This window comes from Ixodes scapularis, unplaced genomic scaffold (genome assembly GCF_016920785.2).
Source record: "Ixodes scapularis isolate PalLabHiFi unplaced genomic scaffold, ASM1692078v2 PGA_scaffold12__126_contigs__length_90152505, whole genome shotgun sequence".
Taxonomy (NCBI): domain Eukaryota; kingdom Metazoa; phylum Arthropoda; class Arachnida; order Ixodida; family Ixodidae; genus Ixodes; species Ixodes scapularis.
Window position 1 is genome coordinate 53237222 of NW_024609838.1, and position 23475 is coordinate 53260696.

Genomic DNA, 23475 nt, shown 5'->3' on the forward strand with positions numbered 1-23475 from the left:
GAAAAATTGCGAGAATAGTACTGGACACCGGGAATGATGGCGGACGGGATTGCTAGTGGGTGCCGAAAAATTGCGGGAATAGTAGTGGACACCGGAAATGCTGGCGGACGAGATTGTTATTTGGAGCCGGAAAAATTGCGAGAATAGTACTGGACACCGGAAATTCTGGTGGGCGAGATTGTTAGCGGGTGTCGGAAAAATTGCGGGAGTAGTAGTAGACACCGGGAATGCTGGCGGACGAGATTGTTATTTGGAGCCGGAAAAATTGCGAGAATAGTACTGGACACCGGGAATGATGGCGGACGGGATTGTTAGTGGGTGCCGAAAAATTGCGGGAATAGTAGTGGACACCGGAAATGCTGGCGGACGAGATTGTTATTTGGAGCCGGAAAAATTGCGAGAATAGTACTGGACACCGGAAATTCTGGTGGGCGAGATTGTTAGCGGGTGTCGGAAAAATTGCGGGAATAGTAGTGGACACCGGGAATGATGGCGGACGAGATTGTTATTTGGAGCCGGAAAAATTGCGAGAATAGTACTGGACACCGGGAATGATGGCGGACGGGATTGTTAGTGGGTGCCGAAAAATTGCGGGAATAGTAGTGGACACCGGAAATGCTGGCGGACGAGATTGTTATTTGGAGCCGGAAAAATTGCGAGAATAGTACTGGACACCGGAAATTCTGGTGGGCGAGATTGTTAGCGGGTGTCGGAAAAATTGCGGGAGTAGTAGTAGACACCGGGAATGCTGGCGGACGAGATTGTTATTTGGAGCCGGAAAAATTGCGAGAATAGTACTGGACACCCGAAATTCTGGTGGGCGAGATTGTTAGTGGCTGCCGAAAAATTGCGGGAATAGTAGTGGACACCAGGAATGCTGGCGGACGAGATTGTTATTTGGAGCCGGAAAAATTGCGAGAATAGTACTGGACACCGGGAATGATGGCGGACGGGATTGTTAGCGGGTGTCGGAAAAATTGCGGGAGTAGTAGTAGACACCGGGAATGCTGGCGGACGAGATTGTTATTTGGAGCCGGAAAAATTGCGAGAATAGTACTGGACACCGGAAATTCTGGTGGGCGAGATTGTTAGTGGCTGCCGAAAAATTGCGGGAATAGTAGTGGACACCAGGAATGCTGGCGGACGAGATTGTTAGCGGGTGTCGGAAAAATTGCGAGAATAGTACTGGACACCGGAAATTCTGGTGGGCGAGATTGTTAGTGGCTGCCGAAAAATTGCGGGAATAGTAGTGGACACCAGGAATGCTGGCGGACGAGATTGTTATTTGGAGCCGGAAAAATTGCGAGAATAGTAGAGGACACCAGGAATTCTGGTGGGCGAGATTGTTAGTGGCTGCCGAAAAATTGCGGGAATAGTAGTGGACACCAGGAATGCTGGCGGACGAGATTGTTAGCGGGTGTCGGAAAAATTGCGGGAATAGCACTGGACACCGGGAATGATGGCGGACGGGATTGTTAGTGGGTGCCGAAAAATTGCGGGAATAGTAGTGGACACCAGGAATGCTGGCGGACGAGATTGTTATTTGGAGCCGGAAAAATTGCGAGAATAGTACTGGACACCGGAAATTCTGGTGGGCGAGATTGTTAGTGGCTGCCGAAAAATTGCGGGAATAGTAGTGGACACCAGGAATGCTGGCGGACGAGATTGTTAGCGGGTGTCGGAAAAATTGCGAGAATAGTACTGGACACCGGAAATTCTGGTGGGCGAGATTGTTAGTGGCTGCCGAAAAATTGCGGGAATAGTAGTGGACACCAGGAATGCTGGCGGACGAGATTGTTATTTGGAGCGGGAAAAATTGCGAGAATAGTAGAGGACACCAGGAATTCTGGTGGGCGAGATTGTTAGTGGCTGCCGAAAAATTGCGGGAATAGTAGTGGACACCAGGAATGCTGGCGGACGAGATTGTTAGCGGGTGTCGGAAAAATTGCGGGAATAGCACTGGACACCGGGAATGATGGCGGACGGGATTGTTAGTGGGTGCCGAAAAATTGCGGGAATAGTAGTGGACACCAGGAATGCTGGCGGACGATATTGTTAGCTGGTTCCGGAAAAATTGCAGGAAGAGTAGTGGACACCGGAAATTCTGGTGGGCGAGATTGTTAGTGGCTGCCGAAAAATTGCGGGAATAGTAGTGGACACCAGGAATGCTGGCGGACGAGATTGTTAGCGGGTGTCGGAAAAATTGCGGGAGTAGTAGTAGACACCGGGAATGATGGCGGACGGGATTGCTAGTGGGTGCCGAAAAATTGCGGGAATAGTAGTGGACACCGGAAATGCTGGCGGACGAGATTGTTATTTGGAGCCGGAAAAATTGCGAGAATAGTACTGGACACCGGAAATTCTGGTGGGCGAGATTGTTAGCGGGTGTCGGAAAAATTGCGGGAGTAGTAGTAGACACCGGGAATGCTGGCGGACGAGATTGTTATTTGGAGCCGGAAAAATTGCGAGAATAGTACTGGACACCGGGAATGATGGCGGACGGGATTGTTAGTGGGTGCCGAAAAATTGCGGGAATAGTAGTGGACACCGGAAATGCTGGCGGACGAGATTGTTATTTGGAGCCGGAAAAATTGCGAGAATAGTACTGGACACCGGAAATTCTGGTGGGCGAGATTGTTAGCGGGTGTCGGAAAAATTGCGGGAATAGTAGTGGACACCGGGAATGATGGCGGACGAGATTGTTATTTGGAGCCGGAAAAATTGCGAGAATAGTACTGGACACCGGGAATGATGGCGGACGGGATTGTTAGTGGGTGCCGAAAAATTGCGGGAATAGTAGTGGACACCGGAAATGCTGGCGGACGAGATTGTTATTTGGAGCCGGAAAAATTGCGAGAATAGTACTGGACACCGGAAATTCTGGTGGGCGAGATTGTTAGCGGGTGTCGGAAAAATTGCGGGAGTAGTAGTAGACACCGGGAATGCTGGCGGACGAGATTGTTATTTGGAGCCGGAAAAATTGCGAGAATAGTACTGGACACCGGAAATTCTGGTGGGCGAGATTGTTAGTGGCTGCCGAAAAATTGCGGGAATAGTAGTGGACACCAGGAATGCTGGCGGACGAGATTGTTATTTGGAGCCGGAAAAATTGCGAGAATAGTACTGGACACCGGGAATGATGGCGGACGGGATTGTTAGCGGGTGTCGGAAAAATTGCGGGAGTAGTAGTAGACACCGGGAATGCTGGCGGACGAGATTGTTATTTGGAGCCGGAAAAATTGCGAGAATAGTACTGGACACCGGAAATTCTGGTGGGCGAGATTGTTAGTGGCTGCCGAAAAATTGCGGGAATAGTAGTGGACACCAGGAATGCTGGCGGACGAGATTGTTAGCGGGTGTCGGAAAAATTGCGAGAATAGTACTGGACACCGGAAATTCTGGTGGGCGAGATTGTTAGTGGCTGCCGAAAAATTGCGGGAATAGTAGTGGACACCAGGAATGCTGGCGGACGAGATTGTTATTTGGAGCCGGAAAAATTGCGAGAATAGTAGAGGACACCAGGAATTCTGGTGGGCGAGATTGTTAGTGGCTGCCGAAAAATTGCGGGAATAGTAGTGGACACCAGGAATGCTGGCGGACGAGATTGTTAGCGGGTGTCGGAAAAATTGCGGGAATAGCACTGGACACCGGGAATGATGGCGGACGGGATTGTTAGTGGGTGCCGAAAAATTGCGGGAATAGTAGTGGACACCAGGAATGCTGGCGGACGAGATTGTTATTTGGAGCCGGAAAAATTGCGAGAATAGTACTGGACACCGGAAATTCTGGTGGGCGAGATTGTTTGTGGCTGCCGAAAAATTGCGGGAATAGTAGTGGACACCAGGAATGCTGGCGGACGAGATTGTTAGCGGGTGTCGGAAAAATTGCGAGAATAGTACTGGACACCGGAAATTCTGGTGGGCGAGATTGTTAGTGGCTGCCGAAAAATTGCGGGAATAGTAGTGGACACCAGGAATGCTGGCGGACGAGATTGTTATTTGGAGCCGGAAAAATTGCGAGAATAGTACTGGACACCGGAAATTCTGGTGGGCGAGATTGTTAGTGGCTGCCGAAAAATTGCGGGAATAGTAGTGGACACCAGGAATGCTGGCGGACGAGATTGTTATTTGGAGCCGGAAAAATTGCGAGAATAGTACTGGACACCGGGAATGCTCGCGGACGGGATTCTTAGCTGCTTCCGGAAATATTGCAGGAATAGTAGTGGACACCGGGAATGATGGCGGACGGGATTGTTAGCTGGTTTCGGAAAAATTGCAGGAATAGTTGTGGACACTGGGAATGATGGCGGACGGGATTGTTAGTGGGTGCCGAAAAATTGCGGGAACAGTAGTGGACACCGGAAATGCTGGCGGACGGGATTGTTAGCTGGTTGCGGAAAAATTGCTGGAATAGTAGTGGACACCAGGAATGCTGGCGGGCGAAATTTTTAGCTGGTTCCGGAAAAATTGCAGGAATAGTACTGGACTCCGGGGGTGCTGGCGGACGGGATTGTCAGCTGGTTCCGGAAAAATTGCAGGAATAGTAGTGGACACCGGGAATGCTGGCGGACGGGATTGTTATTGGGTGCCGAAAAATTGCGGGAATAGTAGTGGACACCAGGAATGCTGGCGGACGAGATTGTTAGCTGGTTCCGGAAAAATTGCAGGAATAGCAGTGGACACCGAGAATGCCGGCGGACGGGATTGTTAGCTGGTTCCGGAAAAATTGCAGGAATAGTAGTGGACACCGGGAATGCTGACGAACGCGATTGTTAGCTGGTTCCGGAAAAATTGCAGGAATAGTAGTGGACACCAGGAATGCTGGCGGACGGGATTGTCAGCTGGTTCCGGAAAAATTGGAGGAATAGTAGTGGACACCGGGAATGCTGGCGGACGGGATTGTTAGGTTGTTCCGGAAAAATTGCAGGAATTGTAGTGGACACCAGGAATGATGGCGGACGGGATTGTTAGCTGGTTCCGGAAAAATTGCAGGAATAGCAGTGGACACCGGGAATGCCGGCGGACGGGATTGTTAGCTGGTTCCGGAAAAATTGGAGGAATAGTAGTGGACACCGGGAATACTGACGAACGGGATTGTTAGCTGGTTCCGGAAAAATTGCAGGAATAGTAGTGGACACCGGGAATGATGGCGGACGAGATTGTTATCGATAGCAGGAAAAATTGCGAGAATAGTATTGGGCACCGGGAATGCTGACGGACGGGATTGTTAGCTGGTTCCGGAAAAATTGCAGGAATAGTAGTCGACACCGGGAATGCTGGCGGACGGGATTGTTAGTGGGTGCCGAAACATTGCGGGAAGAGTAGTGGACACCGGGAATGCTGGCGGACGAGATTGTTAGCGAGCACCGCAAAAATTGCGGGAATAGTACTGGACACCGGCAATGCTGGCGGACGGGATTTTTAGCTGGTTCCGGCAAAATTGCAGGCATAGTAGTGGACACCGGGAATGCTGGCGGACGGGATTGTTAGCTGGTTCAGGAAAAATTGCAGGCATAGTTGTGGACACCGGGAATGCTGGCGGACGAGATTGTTACCTGGTTCCGGAAAAAAATGCGGGAATAGTAGTGAACACCGGGAATGCTTGCGGACGGGATCGTTAGCTGGTTCCGGAAAAATTGAAGGCATAGTAGTGGACACCGGGAATGCTGGCGGACGAGATTTTTAGCGAGCGCCGCAAAAATTGCGGGAATAGTACTGGACACAGAGAATGCAGGCGGACGGGATTGTTAGCTGGTTCCGGAAAAATTGCAGGAATAGTAGTCGACTCCGGGAATGCTGGCGGAGGGGACTGTTAGCTGGTTCCGGAAAAATTTCAGGAATAGTAGTCGACACCGGGAATGCTGGCGGACGAGATTATTAGCTGGTTCCGGAAAAATTGCAGGCACAGTAGAGGACACCGGGAATGCTGGCGGACGAGTTTGTTAGCGAGCGTCGGAAAAATTGCGGGAATAGCACTGGGCACCGGGAATGCTGGTGGACCGGATTGTTCGCTGGTTGCGGAAAAATTGCAGGCATAGTAGTGGACACCGGGAATGCTGGCGGACGAGATTGTTAGCGAGCGCCGCAAAAATTGCGGGAATAGCAGTGGACACCAGGAATGCTGGCGGACGAGATTGTTAGCTGGTTCCGGAAAAATTGCAGGCATAGTAGTGGACACCGGGAATGCTGGCGGACGAGATTATTAGCTGGTTCCGGAAAAATTGCAGGCATAGTAGTGGACACGAGGAATGCTGCCGGACGAGATTGTTAGCGAGCGCCGCAAAAATTGCGGGAATAGCACTGGACACCGGGAATGCTGACGGACCGGATTGTTCGCTGGTTGCGGAAAAATTGCGGGAATAGTAGTGGACACCAGGAATGCTGGCGGACGAGATTGTTAGCTGGTTCCGGAAAAATTGCAGGAATAGTACTGGACAGCGGGAATGCTGGCGGACGGGATTGTTAGCTGGTTCCGAAAAATTGCAGGAATAGTAGTCGATACCGGGAATGCTGGCGGACGGGATTGTTAGCTGGTTCCGGAAAAAATGCAGGAATAGTAGTTTACACCGGGAATGCTGGCGGACGGGATTGTTAGCTGGTTCCGGAAAAATTGCAGGAATAGTACTGGACACCGGGAATGCTGGCGGACGAGATTGTTAGCTGGTTCCGGAAAAATTGCAGGAATAGTAGTGGACACCGGGAATGCTGGCGGACGGGATTGTTATTGGGTGCCGAAAAATTGCGGGAATAGTAGTGGACACCAGGAATGCTGGCGGACGAGATTGTTAGCTGGTTCCGGAAAAATTGCAGGCATAGTAGTGGACACCGGGAATGCTGGCGGACGGGATTGTTAGCTGGTTCCGGAAAAATTGCAGGCATAGTAGTGGACACCGGGAATGCTGGCGGACGAGATTGTTAGCTGGTTCCGGAAAAAAATGCGGGAATAGTAGTGCACACCGGGAATGCTTGCGGACGGGATTGTTACCTGGTTCCTGAAAAATTGCAGGCATAGGAGTCGACACCGGGAATGATGGCGGACGGGATTGTTAGGTGGCTCCGGAAAAATTGCAGGAATAGCAGTGGACACCGGGAATGCTGGCGGACGGGATAGTTAGCTGGTTCCGGAAAAATTGCAGGAATAGTACTGGACTCCGGAGATGCTGGCGGACGGGATTGTTAGCTGGTTCCGTAAAAATTGCAGGCATAGGAGTCGACACCGGGAATGATGGCGGACGGGATTGTTAGGTGGCTCCGGAAAAATTGCAGGAATAGCAGTGGACACCGGGAATGCTGGCGGACGGGATAGTTAGCTGGTTCCGGAAAAATTGCAGGAATAGTACTGGACTCCGGAGATGCTGGCGGACGGGATTGTTAGCTGGTTCCTGAAAAATTGCAGGCATAGGAGTCGACACCGGGAATGATGGCGGACGGGATTGTTAGGTGGCTCCGGAAAAATTGCAGGAATAGCAGTGGACACCGGGAATGCTGGCGGACGGGATAGTTAGCTGGTTCCGGAAAAATTGCAGGAATAGTACTGGACTCCGGAGATGCTGGCGGACGGGATTGTTAGCTGGTTCCTGAAAAATTGCAGGCATAGGAGTCGACACCGGGAATGATGGCGGACGGGATTGTTAGGTGGCTCCGGAAAAATTGCAGGAATAGCAGTGGACACCGGGAATGCTGGCGGACGGGATTGTTAGCTGGTTCCGTAAAAATTGCAGGAATAGTAGTGGACACCGGGAATGCTGACGGACGGGATTGTTAGCTGGTTCCGGAAAAATTGCAGGAATAGTAGTGGACAACGGGAATGATGGCGGACGGGATTGTTAGCTGGTTCCTGAAAAATTGCAGGCATAGGAGTCGACACCGGGAATGATGGCGGACGGGATTGTTAGGTGGCTCCGGAAAAATTGCAGGAATAGTACTGGACTCCGGAGATGCTGGCGGACGGGATTGTTAGCTGGTTCCGTAAAAATTGCAGGAATAGTAGTGGACACCGGGAATGCTGACGGACGGGATTGTTAGCTGGTTCCGTAAAAATTGCAGGAATAGTAGTGGACACCGGGAATGATGGCGGACGGGATTGTTAGCTGGTTCCTGAAAAATTGCAGGCATAGGAGTCGACACCGGGAATGATGGCGGACGGGATTGTTAGGTGGCTCCGGAAAAATTGCAGGCATAGGAGTCGACACCGGGAATGATGGCGGACGGGATTGTTAGGTGGCTCCGGAAAAATTGCAGGAATAGTACTGGACTCCGGAGATGCTGGCGGACGGGATTGTTAGCTGGTTCCTGAAAAATTGCAGGCATAGGAGTCGACACCGGGAATGATGGCGGACGGGATTGTTAGGTGGCTCCGGAAAAATTGCAGGAATAGCAGTGGACACCGGGAATGCTGGCGGACGGGATAGTTAGCTGGTTCCGGAAAAATTGCAGGAATAGTACTGGACTCCGGAGATGCTGGCGGACGGGATTGTTAGCTGGTTCCTGAAAAATTGCAGGCATAGGAGTCGACACCGGGAATGATGGCGGACGGGATTGTTAGGTGGCTCCGGAAAAATTGCAGGAATAGCAGTGGACACCGGGAATGCTGGCGGACGGGATTGTTAGCTGGTTCCGTAAAAATTGCAGGAATAGTAGTGGACACCGGGAATGCTGACGGACGGGATTGTTAGCTGGTTCCGGAAAAATTGCAGGAATAGTAGTGGACAACGGGAATGATGGCGGACGGGATTGTTAGCTGGTTCCTGAAAAATTGCAGGCATAGGAGTCGACACCGGGAATGATGGCGGACGGGATTGTTAGGTGGCTCCGGAAAAATTGCAGGAATAGTACTGGACTCCGGAGATGCTGGCGGACGGGATTGTTAGCTGGTTCCGTAAAAATTGCAGGAATAGTAGTGGACACCGGGAATGCTGACGGACGGGATTGTTAGCTGGTTCCGTAAAAATTGCAGGAATAGTAGTGGACACCGGGAATGATGGCGGACGGGATTGTTAGCTGGTTCCTGAAAAATTGCAGGCATAGGAGTCGACACCGGGAATGATGGCGGACGGGATTGTTAGGTGGCTCCGGAAAAATTGCAGGCATAGGAGTCGACACCGGGAATGATGGCGGACGGGATTGTTAGCTGGTTCCGTAAAAATTGCAGGAATAGTAGTGGACACCGGGAATGCTGACGGACGGGATTGTTAGCTGGTTCCGGAAAAATTGCAGGAATAGTAGTGGACAACGGGAATGCTGGCGGACGAGATTGTTATCGATAGCAGGAAAAATTGCGAGAATAGTATTGGGCACCGGGAATGCTGACGGACGGGATTGTTAGCTGGTTCCGGAAAAATTGCAGGAATGGTAGTCGACACCGGGAATGCTGGCGGACGGGATTGTTATTGGATGCCGAAAAATTGCGGGAATAGTAGTGGACACCAGGAATGCTGGCGGACGAGATTGTTAGCTGGTTCCGGAAAAATTGCAGGAATAGTAGTCGACACCGGGAATGCTGGCGGACGAGATTGTTATCTGGTTCCGGAAAAATTGCAGGCATAGTAGTGGACACCGGGAATGCTGGCGGACGGGATTGTTAGTGGGTGCCGAAACATTGCGGGAAGAGTAGTGGACACCGGGAATGCTGGCGGACGAGATTGTTAGCGAGCGCCGCTGAAATTGCGGGAATAGTACTGGACTCCGGAGATGCTGGCGGACGGGATTGTTAGCTGGTTCCGTAAAAATTGCAGGAATAGTAGTGGACACCGGGAATGCTGACGGACGGGATTGTTAGCTGGTTCCGGAAAAATTGCAGGAATAGTAGTGGACAACGGGAATGCTGGCGGACGAGATTGTTAGCTGGTTCCGGAAAAATTGCAGGAATAGTACTGGACTCCGGAGATGCTGGCGGACGGGATTGTTAGCTGGTTCCGTAAAAATTGCAGGAATAGTAGTGGACACCGGGAATGCTGACGGACGGGATTGTTAGCTGGTTCCGGAAAAATTGCAGGAATAGTAGTGGACAACGGGAATGCTGGCGGACGAGATTGTTAGCTGGTTCCGGAAAAATTGCAGGAATAGTACTGGACTCCGGAGATGCTGGCGGACGGGATTGTTAGCTGGTTCCGTAAAAATTGCAGGAATAGTAGTGGACACCGGGAATGCTGACGGACGAGATTGTTAGCTGGTTCCGTAAAAATTGCAGGAATAGTACTGGACTCCGGAGATGCTGGCGGACGGGATTGTTAGCTGGTTCCGTAAAAATTGCAGGAATAGTAGTGGACACCGGGAATGCTGACGGACGGGATTGTTAGCTGGTTCCGGAAAAATTGCAGGAATAGTAGTGGACAACGGGAATGCTGGCGGACGAGATTGTTAGCTGGTTCCGGAAAAATTGCAGGAATAGTACTGGACTCCGGAGATGCTGGCGGACGGGATTGTTAGCTGGTTCCGTAAAAATTGCTGGAATAGTAGTGGACACCGGGAATGCTGACGGACGAGATTGTTAGCTGGTTCCGTAAAAATTGCAGGAATAGTAGTGGACACCGGGAATGCTGACGGACGGGATTGTTAGCTGGTTCCGGAAAAATTGCAGGAATAGTACTGGACTCCGGAGATGCTGGCGGACGGGATTGTTAGCTGGTTCCGTAAAAATTGCAGGAATAGTAGTGGACACCGGGAATGCTGACGGACGGGATTGTTAGCTGGTTCCGGAAAAATTGCAGGAATAGTAGTGGACAACGGGAATGCTGGCGGACGAGATTGTTATCGATAGCAGGAAAAATTGCGAGAATAGTATTGGGCACCGGGAATGCTGACGGACGGGATTGTTAGCTGGTTCCGGAAAAATTGCAGGAATGGTAGTCGACACCGGGAATGCTGGCGTACGGGATTGTTATTGGATGCCGAAAAATTGCGGGAATAGTAGTGGACACCAGGAATGCTGGCGGACGGGATTGTTAGCTGGTTCCGGAAAAATTGCAGGAATAGTAGTCGACACCGGGAATGCTGGCGGACAGGATTGTTAGCTGGTTCCGGAAAAATGCAGGAATAGTAGTGGACACCGGGAATGCTGGCGGACGGGATTGTTAGCTGGTTCCGGAAAAATTGCAGGAATAGTACTGGACACCGGGAATGCTGGCGGACGAGATTGTTAGCTGGTTCCTGAAAAATTGCAGGAATAGTAGAGGACACCGGGAATGCTGGCGGACGGGATTGTTATTGGGTGCCGAAAAATTGCAGGCATAGTAGTGGACACCGGGAATACTGGCGGACGGGATTGTTAGCTGGTTCCGGAAAAAAATGCGGGAATAGTAGTGGACACCGGGAATGCTTGCGGACGTGATTGTTAGCTGGTTCCGGAAAAATTGCAGGCATAGTAGTGGATACCGGGAATGCTGGCGGACGAGATTGTTAGCGAGCGCCGCAAAAATTGCGGGAATAGTACTGGACACCGGGAATGCTGGCGGACGGGATTGCTAGCTGGTTCCGGAAAAATTGCAGGAATAGTAGTCGACACCGGGAATGCTGGCGGACGGGACTGTTAGCTGGTTCCGGAAAAATTGCAGGAATAGTAGTCGACACCGGGAATGCTGGCGGACGGGATTGTTAGCTGGTTCCAGAAAAATTGCAAGAATAGTAGTCGACACCGGGTATGCTGGCGGACGAGATTTTTAGCTGGTTCCGGAAAAATGGCAGGCATAGTAGTGGACACCGGGAATGCTGGCGGACGAGATTGTTAGCGAGCGCCGCAAAAATTGCGGTAATAGCACTGGACACCGGGAAGGGTGGCGGACCGGATTGTTCGCTGGTTGCGGAAAAATTGCAGGCATTGTAGTGGACACCGGGAATGCTGGCGGACGAGACTGTTAGCGAGCGCCGCAAAAATTTCGGGAATAGTACTGGACACCGGCAATGCTGGCGGACGGGATTTTTACCTGGTTCCGGAAAAATTGCAGGCATAGTAGTGGACACCGGGAATGCTGGCGGACGGGATTGTTAGCTGGTTCAGGAAAAATTGCAGGCATAGTAGTGGACACCGGGAATGCTGGCGGACGAGATTGTTAGCTGGTTCCGGAAAAAAATGCGGGAATAGTAGTGAACACCGGGAATGCTTGCGGACGGGATCGTTAGCTGGTTCCGGAAAAATTGAAGGCATAGTAGTGGACACCGGGAATGCTGGCGGACGAGATTGTTAGCGAGCGCCGCAAAAATTGCGGGAATAGTACTGGACACAGAGAATGCAGGCGGACGGGATTGCTAGCTGGTTCCGGAAAAATTGCAGGAATAGTAGTCGACTCCGGGAATGCTGGCGGAGGGGACTGTTAGCTGGTTCCGGAAAAATTTCAGGAATAGTAGTCGACACCGGGAATGCTGGCGGACGAGATTATTAGCTGGTTCCGGAAAAATTGCAGGCATAGTAGTGGACACGAGGAATGCTGCCGGACGAGATTGTTAGCGAGCGCCGCAAAAATTGCGGGAATAGCACGGGACACCGGGAATGCTGACGGACCGGATTGTTCGCTGGTTGCGGAAAAATTGCAGGCATAGTAGTGGACACCGGGAATGCTGGCGGACGAGATTGTTAGCGAGCGCCGCAAAAATTGGGGGAATAGCAGTGGACACCAGGAATGCTGGCGGACGAGATTGTTAGCTGGTTCCGGAAAAATTGCAGGCATAGTAGTGGACACCGGGAATGCTGGCGGACGAGATTATTAGCTGGTTCCGGAAAAATTGCAGGCATAGTAGTGGACACGAGGAATGCTGCCGGACGAGATTGTTAGCGAGCGCCGCAAAAATTGCGGGAATAGCACTGGACACCGGGAATGCTGACGGACCGGATTGTTCGCTGGTTGCGGAAAAATTGCAGGCATAGTAGTGGACACCGGGAATGCTGGCGGACGAGATTGTTAGCGAGCGCCGCAAAAATTGCGGGAATAGCAGTGGACACCAGGAATGCTGGCGGACGAGATTGTTAGCTGGTTCCGGAAAAATTGCAGGCATAGTAGTGGACACCGGGAATGCTGGCGGACGAGATTATTGGCTGGTTCCGGAAAAATTGCAGGCATAGTAGTGAACACGAGGAATGCTGCCGGACGAGATTGTTAGCGAGCGCCGCAAAAATTGCGGGAATAGCACTGGACACCGGGAATGCTGACGGACCGGATTGTTCGCTGGTTGCGGAAAAATTGCGGGAATAGTAGTGGACACCAGGAATGCTGGCGGACGAGATTGTTAGCTGGTTCCGGAAAAATTGCAGGAATAGTACTGGACACCAGGAATGCTGCCGTCGGGATTGTTAGCTGGTTCCGGAAAAATTGCAGGAATAGTAGTCGACACCGGGAATGCTGGCGGACGGGATTGTTAGCTGGTTCCGGAAAAAATGCAGGAATAGTAGTTTACACCGGGAATGCTGGCGGACGGGATTGTTAGCTGGTTCCGGAAAAATTGCAGGAATAGTACTGGACACCGGGAATGCTGGCGGACGAGATTGTTAGCTGGTTCCGGAAAAATTGCAGGAATAGTACTGGACACCGGGAATGCTGGCGGACGAGATTGTTAGCTGGTTCCGGAAAAATTGCAGGAATAGTAGTGGTCACCAGGAATGCTGGCGGACGAGATTGTTAGCTGGTTCCGGAAAAATTGCAGGCATAGTAGTGGACACCGGGAATGCTGGCGGACGAGATTGTTAGCTGGTTCCGGAAAAAAATGCGGGAATAGTAGTGGACACCGGGAATGCTTGCGGACGGGATTGTTAGCTGGTTCCTGAAAAATTGCAGGCATACGAGTCGACACCGGGAATGATGGCGGACGGGATTGTTAGGTGGCTCCGGAAAAATTGCAGGAATAGCAGTGGACACCGGGAATGCTGGCGGACGAGATTGTTAGCTGGTTCCGGAAAAATTGCAGGAATAGTACTGGACTCCGGAGATGCTGGCGGACGGGATTGTTAGCTGGTTCCGTAAAAATTGCAGGAATAGTAGTGGACACCGGGAATGCTGACGGACGGGATTGTTAGCTGGTTCCGGAAAAATTGCAGGAATAGAAGTGGACAACGGGAATGCTGGCGGACGAGATTGTTATCGATAGCAGGAAAAATTGCGAGAATAGTATTGGGCACCGGGAATGCTGACGGACGGGATTGTTAGCTGGTTCCGGAAAAATTGCAGGAATGGTAGTCGACACCGGGAATGCTGGCGGACGGGATTGTTATTGGATGCCGAAAAATTGCGGGAATAGTAGTGGACACCAGGAATGCTGGCGGACGAGATTGTTAGCTGGTTCCGGAAAAATTGCAGGAATAGTAGTCGACACCGGGAATGCTGGCGGACGAGATTGTTATCTGGTTCCGGAAAAATTGCAGGCATAGTAGTGGACACCGGGAATGCTGGCGGACGGGATTGTTAGTGGGTGCCGAAACATTCCGGGAACAGTAGTGGACACCGGGAATGCTGGCGGACGAGATTGTTAGCTGGTTCCGGAAAAATTGCAGGAATGGTAGTCGACACCGGGAATGCTGGCGGACGGGATTGTTATTGGATGCCGAAAAATTGCGGGAATAGTAGTGGACACCAGGAATGCTGGCGGACGAGATTGTTAGCTGGTTCCGTAAAAATTGCAGGAATAGTAGTGGACACCGGGAATGCTGACGGACGGGATTGTTAGCTGGTTCCGGAAAAATTGCAGGAATAGTAGTGGACAACGGGAATGCTGGCGGACGAGATTGTTATCGATAGCAGGAAAAATTGCGAGAATAGTATTGGGCACCGGGAATGCTGACGGACGGGATTGTTAGCTGGTTCCGGAAAAATTGCAGGAATGGTAGTCGACACCGGGAATGCTGGCGGACGGGATTGTTATTGGATGCCGAAAAATTGCGGGAATAGTAGTGGACACCAGGAATGCTGGCGGACGGGATTGTTAGCTGGTTCCGGAAAAATTGCAGGAATAGTAGTCGACACCGGGAATGCTGGCGGACGGGATTGTTAGCTGGTTCCGGATAAATGCAGGAATAGTAGTGGACACCGGGAATGCTGGCGGACGGGATTGTTAGCTGGTTCCGGAAAAATTGCAGGAATAGTAGAGGACACCGGGAATGCTGGCGGACGGGATTGTTATTGGGTGCCGAAAAATTGCGGGAATAGTAGTGGACACCAGGAATGCTGGCGGACGGGATTGTTAGCTGGTTCCGGAAAAATTGCAGGAATAGTAGTCGACACCGGGAATGCTTGCGGACGTGATTGTTAGCTGGTTCCGGAAAAATTGCAGGCATAGTAGTGGATACCGGTAATGCTGGCGGACGAGATTGTTAGCGAGCGCCGCAAAAATTGCGGGAATAGTACTGGACACCGGGAATGCTGGCGGACGGGATTGCTAGCTGGTTCCGGAAAAATTGCAGGAATAGTAGTCGACACCGGGAATGCTGGCGGACGGGACTGTTAGCTGGTTCCGGAAAAATTGCAGGAATAGTAGTCGACACCGGGAATGCTGGCGGACGGGATTGTTAGCTGGTTCCAGAAAAATTGCAAGAATAGTAGTCGACACCGGGAATGCTGGCGGACGAGATTGTTAGCTGGTTCCGGAAAAATGGCAGGCATAGTAGTGGACAACGGGAATGCTGGCGGACGAGATTGTTAGCGAGCGCCGCAAAAATTGCGGTAATAGCACTGGACACCGGGAAGGGTGGCGGACCGGATTGTTCGCTGGTTGCGGAAAAATTGCAGGCATTGTAGTGGACACCAGGAATGCTGGCGGACGAGACTGTTAGCGAGCGCCGGAAAAATTTCGGGAATAGTACTGGACACCGGCAATGCTGGCGGACGGGATTGTTAGCTGGTTCCGGAAAAATTGCAGGAATAGTAGTCGACACCGGGAATGCTGGCGGACGGGATTGTTAGCTGGTTCCGGAAAAATTGCAAGAATAGTAGTCGACACCGGGAATGCTGGCGGACGAGATTGTTAGCTGGTTCCGGAAAAATGGCAGGCATAGTAGTGGACACCGGGAATGCTGGCGGACGAGATTGTTAGCGAGCGCCGCAAAAATTGCGGGAATAGCACTGGACACCGGGAAGGGTGGCGGACCGGATTGTTCGCTGGTTGCGGAAAAATTGCAGGCATTGTAGTGGACACCGGGAATGCTGGCGGACGAGACTGTTAGCGAGCGCCGCAAAAATTGCAGGAATATTAGTGGACACCAGGAATGCTGGCGGACGAGATTGTTAGCGAGCGCCGCAAAGATTTCGGGAATAGTACTGGACACCGGGAATGCTGGCGGACGGGATTGTTAGCTGGTTCCGGAAAAATTGCAGGAATAGTAGTCGACACCGGGAATGCTGGCAGACGGGATTGTTAGCTGGTTCCGGAAAAATTGCAAGAATAGTAGTCGACACCGGGAATGCTGGCGGACGAGATTGTTAGCTGGTTCCGGAAAAATGGCAGGCATAGTAGTGGACACCGGGAATGCTGGCGGACGAGATTGTTAGCGAGCGCCGCAAAAATTGCGGGAATAGCACTGGACACCGGGAATGGTGGCGGACCGGATTGTTCGCTGGTTGCGGAAAAATTGCAGGCATTGTGGTGGACACCGGGAATGCTGGCGGACGAGACTGTTAGCGAGCGCCGCAAAAATTGCGGGAATAGTAGTGGACACCAGGAATGCTGGCGGTCGAGATTGTTAGCTGGTTCCGGAAAAATTGCAGGCATAGTAGTGGACACCGGGAATGCTGGCGGACGAGATTGTTAGCTGGTTCCGGAAAAATTGCGGGAATAGCTCTGGACACCGGGAATGCTGGCGGACGGGATTGTTAGCTGGTTCCGGAAAAATTGCAGGAATAGTAGTCGACACCGGGAATGCCGGCGGACGAGATTGCTAGCTGGTTCCGGAAAAAGTGCAGGCATAATAGTGGACACCGGGAATGCTGGCGGACGGGATTGTTAGCTGGTTCCGGAAAAATTGCAGGAATAGTAGTCGACACCAGGAATGCCGGCGGACGAGATTGCTAGCTGGTTCCGGAAAAAGTGCAGGCATAATAGTGGACACCGGGAATGCTGGCGGACGGGATTGTTAGCTGGTTCCGGAAAAATTGCAGGAATAGTAGTCGACACCAGGAATGCCGGCGGACGAGATTGCTAGCTGGTTCCGGAAAAAGTGCAGGCATAATAGTGGACACCGGGAATGCTGGCGGACGAGATTGTTAGCGAGCGCCGCAAAAATTGCGGGAATAGTACTGGACACCGGGAATGCTGGCGGACGGGATTGTTAGCTAGTTCCGGAAAAATTGCAGGAATAGTAGTCGACACCAGGAATGCCGGCGGACGAGATTGCTAGCTGGTTCCGGAAAAAGTGCAGGCATAATAGTGGACACCGGGAATGCTGGCGGACGAGATTGTTAGCGAGCGCCGCAAAAATTTCGGGAATAGTACTGGACACCGGGAATGCTGGCGGACGGGATTGTTAGCTGGTTCCGGAAAAATTGCAGGAATAGTAGTCGACACCGGGAATGCTGGCGGACGAGATTATTAGCTGGTTCCGGAAAAATGGCAGGCATAGTAGTGGACACCGGGAATGCTGGCGGACAAGATTGTTAGCGAGCGCCGCAAAAATTGCGGGAATAGCACTGGACACCGGGAATGGTGGCGGACCGGATTGTTCGCTGGTTGCGGAAAAATTGCAGGCATTGTAGTGGACACCGGGAATGCTGGCGGACGAGATTGTTAGCTGGTTCCGGAAAAATTGCAGGCATAGTAGTGGACACCGGGAATGCTGGCGGACGAGATTGTTAGCGAGCGCCGCAAAGATTTCGGGAATAGTACTGGACACCGGGAATGCTGGCAGACGGGATTGTTAGCTGGTTCCGGAAAAATTGCAGAAATAGTAGTCGACACCGGGAATGCTGGCGGACGGGATTGTTAGCTGGTTCCGGAAAAATTGCAAGAATAGTAGTCGACACCGGGAATGCTGGCGGACGAGATTGTTAGCTGGTTCCGGAAAAATAGCAGGCATAGTAGTGGACACCGGGAATGCTGGCGGACGAGATAGTTAGCGAGCGCCGCAAAGATTTCGGGAATAGTACTGGACACCGGGAATGCTGGCGGACGAGATTGTTAGCTGGTTCTGGAAAAATCGCAGGCATAGTAGTGGACACCGGGAATGCTGGCGGACGAGATTGTTAGCGAGCGCCGCAAAAATTGCGGGAATAGCACTGGACACCGGGAATGCTGGCGGACCAGATTGTTAGCTGGTTGCGGAAAAATGGCAGGCATAGTAGTGGACACCGGGAATGCTGGCGGACGAGATTGTTAGCGAGCGCCGCAAAAATTGCGGGAATAGTATTTGACACGAGGAATGCTGGCGGACGAGATTGTTAGCTGGTTCCGGAAAAATTGCAGGAATGGTAGTGGACACCGGGAAATGCTGACGGACGGGATTGTTAGCTGGTTCCGGAAAAATTGCAGGAATAGTAGTGGACACCGGGAATGCTGGTGGACGGGATTGTTAGATGGTTCCGGAAAAATTGCAGGAATGGTAGTGGACACCGGGAATGCTGACGGACGGGATTGTTAGCTGGTTCCGGAAAAATTGCAGGAATAGTAGTGGACACCGGGAATGCTGGCGGACGAGATTGTTAGCTGGTCGCGGAAAAATTGCAGGAATGGTAGTGGACACCGGGAATGCTGGTGGACGGGATTGTTAGCTGGTTCCGGAAAAATGGCAGGAATAGTAGTGGACACCGGGAATTCTGGTGGGCGAGATTGTTAGTGGGTGCCGAAAAATTGCGGGAATAGTAGTGGACACCAGGAATGCTGGCGGACGAGATTGTTAGCTGGTTCCGGAAAAATAGCAGGCATAGTAGTGGACACCGGGAATGCTGGCGGACGAGATAGTTAGCGAGCGCCGCAAAGATTTCGGGAATAGTACTGGACACCGGGAATGCTGGCGGACGAGATTGTTAGCTGGTTCCGGAAAAATAGCAGGCATAGTAGTGGACACCGGGAATGCTGGCGGACGAGATTGTTAGCGAGCGCCGCAAAAATTGCGGGAATAGCACTGGACACCGGGAATGCTGGCGGACCAGATTGTTAGCTGGTTGCGGAAAAATGGCAGGCATAGTAGTGGACACCGGGAATGCTGGCGGACGAGATAGTTAGCGAGCGCCGCAAAGATTTCCGGAATAGTACTGGACACCGGGAATGCTGGCGGACGAGATTGTTAGCTGGTTCCGGAAAAATAGCAGGCATAGTAGTGGACACCGGGAATGCTGGCGGACGAGATAGTTAGCGAGCGCCGCAAAGATTTCGGGAATAGTACTGGACACAGGGAATGCTGGCGGACGAGATTGTTAGCTGGTTCCGGAAAAATAGCAGGCATAGTAGTGGACACCGGGAATGCTGGCGGACGAGATTGTTAGCGAGCGCCGCAAAAATTGCGGGAATAGCACTGGACACCGGGAATGCTGGCGGACCAGATTGTTAGCTGGTTGCGGAAAAATGGCAGGCATAGTAGTGGACACCGGGAATGCTGGCGGACGAGATTGTTAGCGAGTGCCGCAAAAATTGCGGGAATAGTAGTGGACACGAGGAATGCTGGCGCACGAGATTGTTAGCTGGTTCCGGAAAAATTGCAGGAATGGTAGTGGACACCGGGAATGCTGACGGACGGGATTGTTAGCTGGTTCCGGAAAAATTGCAGGAATAGTAGTGGACACCGGGAATGCTGGTGGACGGGATTGTTAGATGGTTCCGGAAAAATTGCAGGAATGGTAGTGGACACCGGGAATGCAAACGGACGGGATTGTTAGCTGGTTCCGGAAAAATTGCAGGAATAGTAGTGGACACCGGGAATGCTGGCGGACGAGATTGTTAGCTGGTCGCGGAAAAATTGCAGGAATGGTAGTGGACACCGGGAATGCTGGTGGACGGGATATTTAGCTGGTTCCGGAAAAATTGCAGGAATAGTAGTGGACACCGGGAATTCTGGTGGGCGAGATTGTTAGTGGGTGCCGAAAAATTGCGGGAATAGTAGTGGACACCAGGAATGCTGGCGGACGAGATTGTTAGCGGGTGTCAGAAAAATTGCGGGAGTAGTAGTGGACACCGGGAATGCTGGCGGACGAGATTGTTATTTGGAGCCGGAAAAATTGCGAGAATAGTAGAGGACACCGGGAATTCTGGTGGGCGAGATTGTTAGTGGTTGCCGAAAAATTGCGGGAATAGTAGTGGACACCAGTAATGCTGGCCGACGAGATTGTTAGCGGGTGTCGGAAAAATTGCTGGAGTGGTACTGGACACCGGGAATGCTGGCGGACGAGATTCGTTAGCGGGTGTCAGAAAAATTGCGGGAGTAGTAGTGGACACCGGGAATGCTGGCGGACGAGATTGTTATTTGGAGCCGGAAAAATTGCGAGAATAGTAGAGGACACCGGGAATTCTGGTGGGCGAGATTGTTAGTGGTTGCAGAAATTGCGGGAATAGTAGTGGACACCAGGAATGCTGGCCGACGAGATTTTTAGAGGGTGTCGGAAAAATTGCGAGAATAGCACCGGACTTTGGGAATGCTTTCGGACGGGATTGTTAGCTGGTTCCGGAAAAATTGCAGGAATAGTAGTCGACACCGGGAATGCTGGCGGACGGGATTGTTAGCTGGTTCCGGAAAAATTGCAAGAATAGTAGTCGACACCGGGAATGCTGGCGGACGAGATTGTTAGCTGGTTCCGGAAAAATGGCAGGCATAGTAGTGGACACCGGGAATGCTGGCGGACGAGATTGTTAGCGAGCGCCGCAAAAATTGCGGGAATAGCACTGGACACCGGGAATGGTGGCGGACCGGATTGTTCGCTGGGTGCGGAAAAATTGCAGGCATTGTAGTGGACACCGGGAATGCTGGCGGACGAGACTGTTAGCGAGGGCCGCAAAAATTGCGGGAATAGTAGTGGACACCAGGAATGCTGGCGGACGAGATTGTTAGCTGGTTCCGTAAAAATTGCAGGCATAGTAGTGGACACCGGGAATGCTGGCGGACGAGATTGTTAGCGAGCGCCGCAAAGATTTCGGGAATAGTACTGGACACCGGGAATGCTGGCAGACGGGATTGTTAGCTGGTTCCGGAAAAATTGCAGAAATAGTAGTCGACACCGGGAATGCTGGCGGACGGGATTGTTAGCTGGTTCGGGAAAAATTGCAAGAATAGTAGTCGACACCGCGAATGCTGGCGGACGAGATTGTTAGCTGGTTCCGGAAAAATAGCAGGCATAGTAGTGGACACCGGGAATGCTGGCGGACGAGATAGTTAGCGAGCGCCGCAAAGATTTCGGGAATAGTACTGGACACCGGGAATGCTGGCGGGCGAGATTGTTAGCTGGTTCTGGAAAAATCGCAGTCATATTAGTGGACACCCGGAATGCTGCCGGACGAGATTGTTAGCGAGCGCCGCAAAAATTGCGGGAATAGCACTGGACACCGGGAATGCTGGCGGACCAGATTGTTAGCTGGTTGCGGAAAAATGGCAGGCATTGTAGTGGACACCGGGAATGCTGGCGGACGAGATTGTTAGCGAGCGCCGCAAAAATTGCGGGAATAGTAGTGGACACGAGGAATGCTGGCGGACGAGATTGTTAGCTGGTTCCGGAAAAATTGCAGGAATGGTAGTGGACACCGGGAATGCTGACGGACGGGATTGTTAGCTGGTTCCGGAAAAATTGCAGGAATGGTAGTGGACACCGGGAATGCTGGTGGACGGGATTGTTAGATGGTTCCGGAAAAATTGCAGGAATGGTAGTGGACACCGGGAATGCTGACGGACGGGATTGTTAGCTGGTTCCGGAAAAATTGCAGGAATAGTAGTGGACACCGGGAATTCTGGTGGGCGAGATTGTTAGTGGGTGCCGAAAAATTGCGGGAATAGTAGTGGACACCAGGAATGCTGGCGGACGAGATTGTTATTTGGAGCCGGAAAAATTGCGAGAATAGTAGAGGACACCGGGAATTCTGGTGGGCGAGATTGTTAGTGGTTGCCGAAAAATTGCGGGAATAGTAGTGGACACCAGTAATGCTGGCCGACGAGATTGTTAGCGGGTGTCGGAAAAATTGCTGGAGTGGTACTGGACACCGGGAATGCTGGCGGACGAGATTGTTATTTGGAGCCGGAAAAATTGCGAGAATAGTAGAGGACACCGGGAATTCTGGTGGGCGATATTGTTAGTGGTTGCCGAAAAATTGCGGGAATAGTAGTGGACACCAGTAATGCTGGCCGACGAGATTGTTAGCGGGTGTCGGAAAAATTGCTGGAGTGGTACTGGACACCGGGAATGCTGGCGGACGAGATTGTTATTTGGAGCCGGAAAAATTGCGAGAATAGTAGAGGACACCGGGAATTCTGGTGGGCGAGATTGTTAGTGGTTGCCGAAAAATTGCGGGAACAGTAGTGGACACCAGTAATGCTGGCCGACGAGATTGTTAGCGGGTGTCGGAAAAATTGCTGGAGTGGTACTGGACACCGGGAATGCTGGCGGACGAGATTGTTAGCGGGTGTCAGAAAAATTGCGGGAGTAGTAGTGGACACCGGGAATGCTGGCGGACGAGATTGTTATTTGGAGCCGGAAAAATTGCGAGAATAGTAGAGGACACCGGGAATTCTGGTGGGCGAGATTGTTAGTGGTTGCCGAAAAATTGCGGGAACAGTAGTGGACACCAGTAATGCTGGCCGACGAGATTGTTAGCGGGTGTCGGAAAAATTGCTGGAGTGGTACTGGACACCGGGAATGCTGGCGGACGAGATTGTTAGCGGGTGTCAGAAAAATTACGGGAGTAGTAGTGGACACCGGGAATGCTGGCGGACGAGATTGTTATTTGGAGCCGGAAAAATTGCGAGAATAGTAGAGGACACCGGGAATTCTGGTGGGCGAGATTGTTAGTGGTTGCCGAAAAATTGCGGGAATAGTAGTGGACACCAGTAATGCTGGCCGACGAGATTGTTAGCGGGTGTCGGAAAAATTGCTGGAGTGGTACTGGACACCGGGAATGCTGGCGGACGAGATTGTTAGCGGGTGTCAGAAAAATTGCGGGAGTAGTAGTGGACACCGGGAATGCTGGCGGACGAGATTGTTATTTGGAGCCGGAAAAATTGCGAGAATAGTAGAGGACACCGGGAATTCTGGTGGGCGAGATTGTTAGTGGTTGCCGAAAAATTGCGGGAATAGTAGTGGACACCAGTAATGCTGGCCGACGAGATTGTTAGCGGGTGTCGGAAAAATTGCTGGAGTGGTACTGGACACCGGGAATGCTGGCGGACGAGATTGTTAGCGGGTGTCAGAAAAATTACGGGAGTAGTAGTGGACACCGGGAATGCTGGCGGACGAGATTGTTATTTGGAGCCGGAAAAATTGCGAGAATAGTAGAGGACACCGGGAATTCTGGTGGGCGAGATTGTTAGTGGTTGCCGAAAAATTGCGGGAATAGTAGTGGACACCAGTAATGCTGGCCGACGAGATTGTTAGCG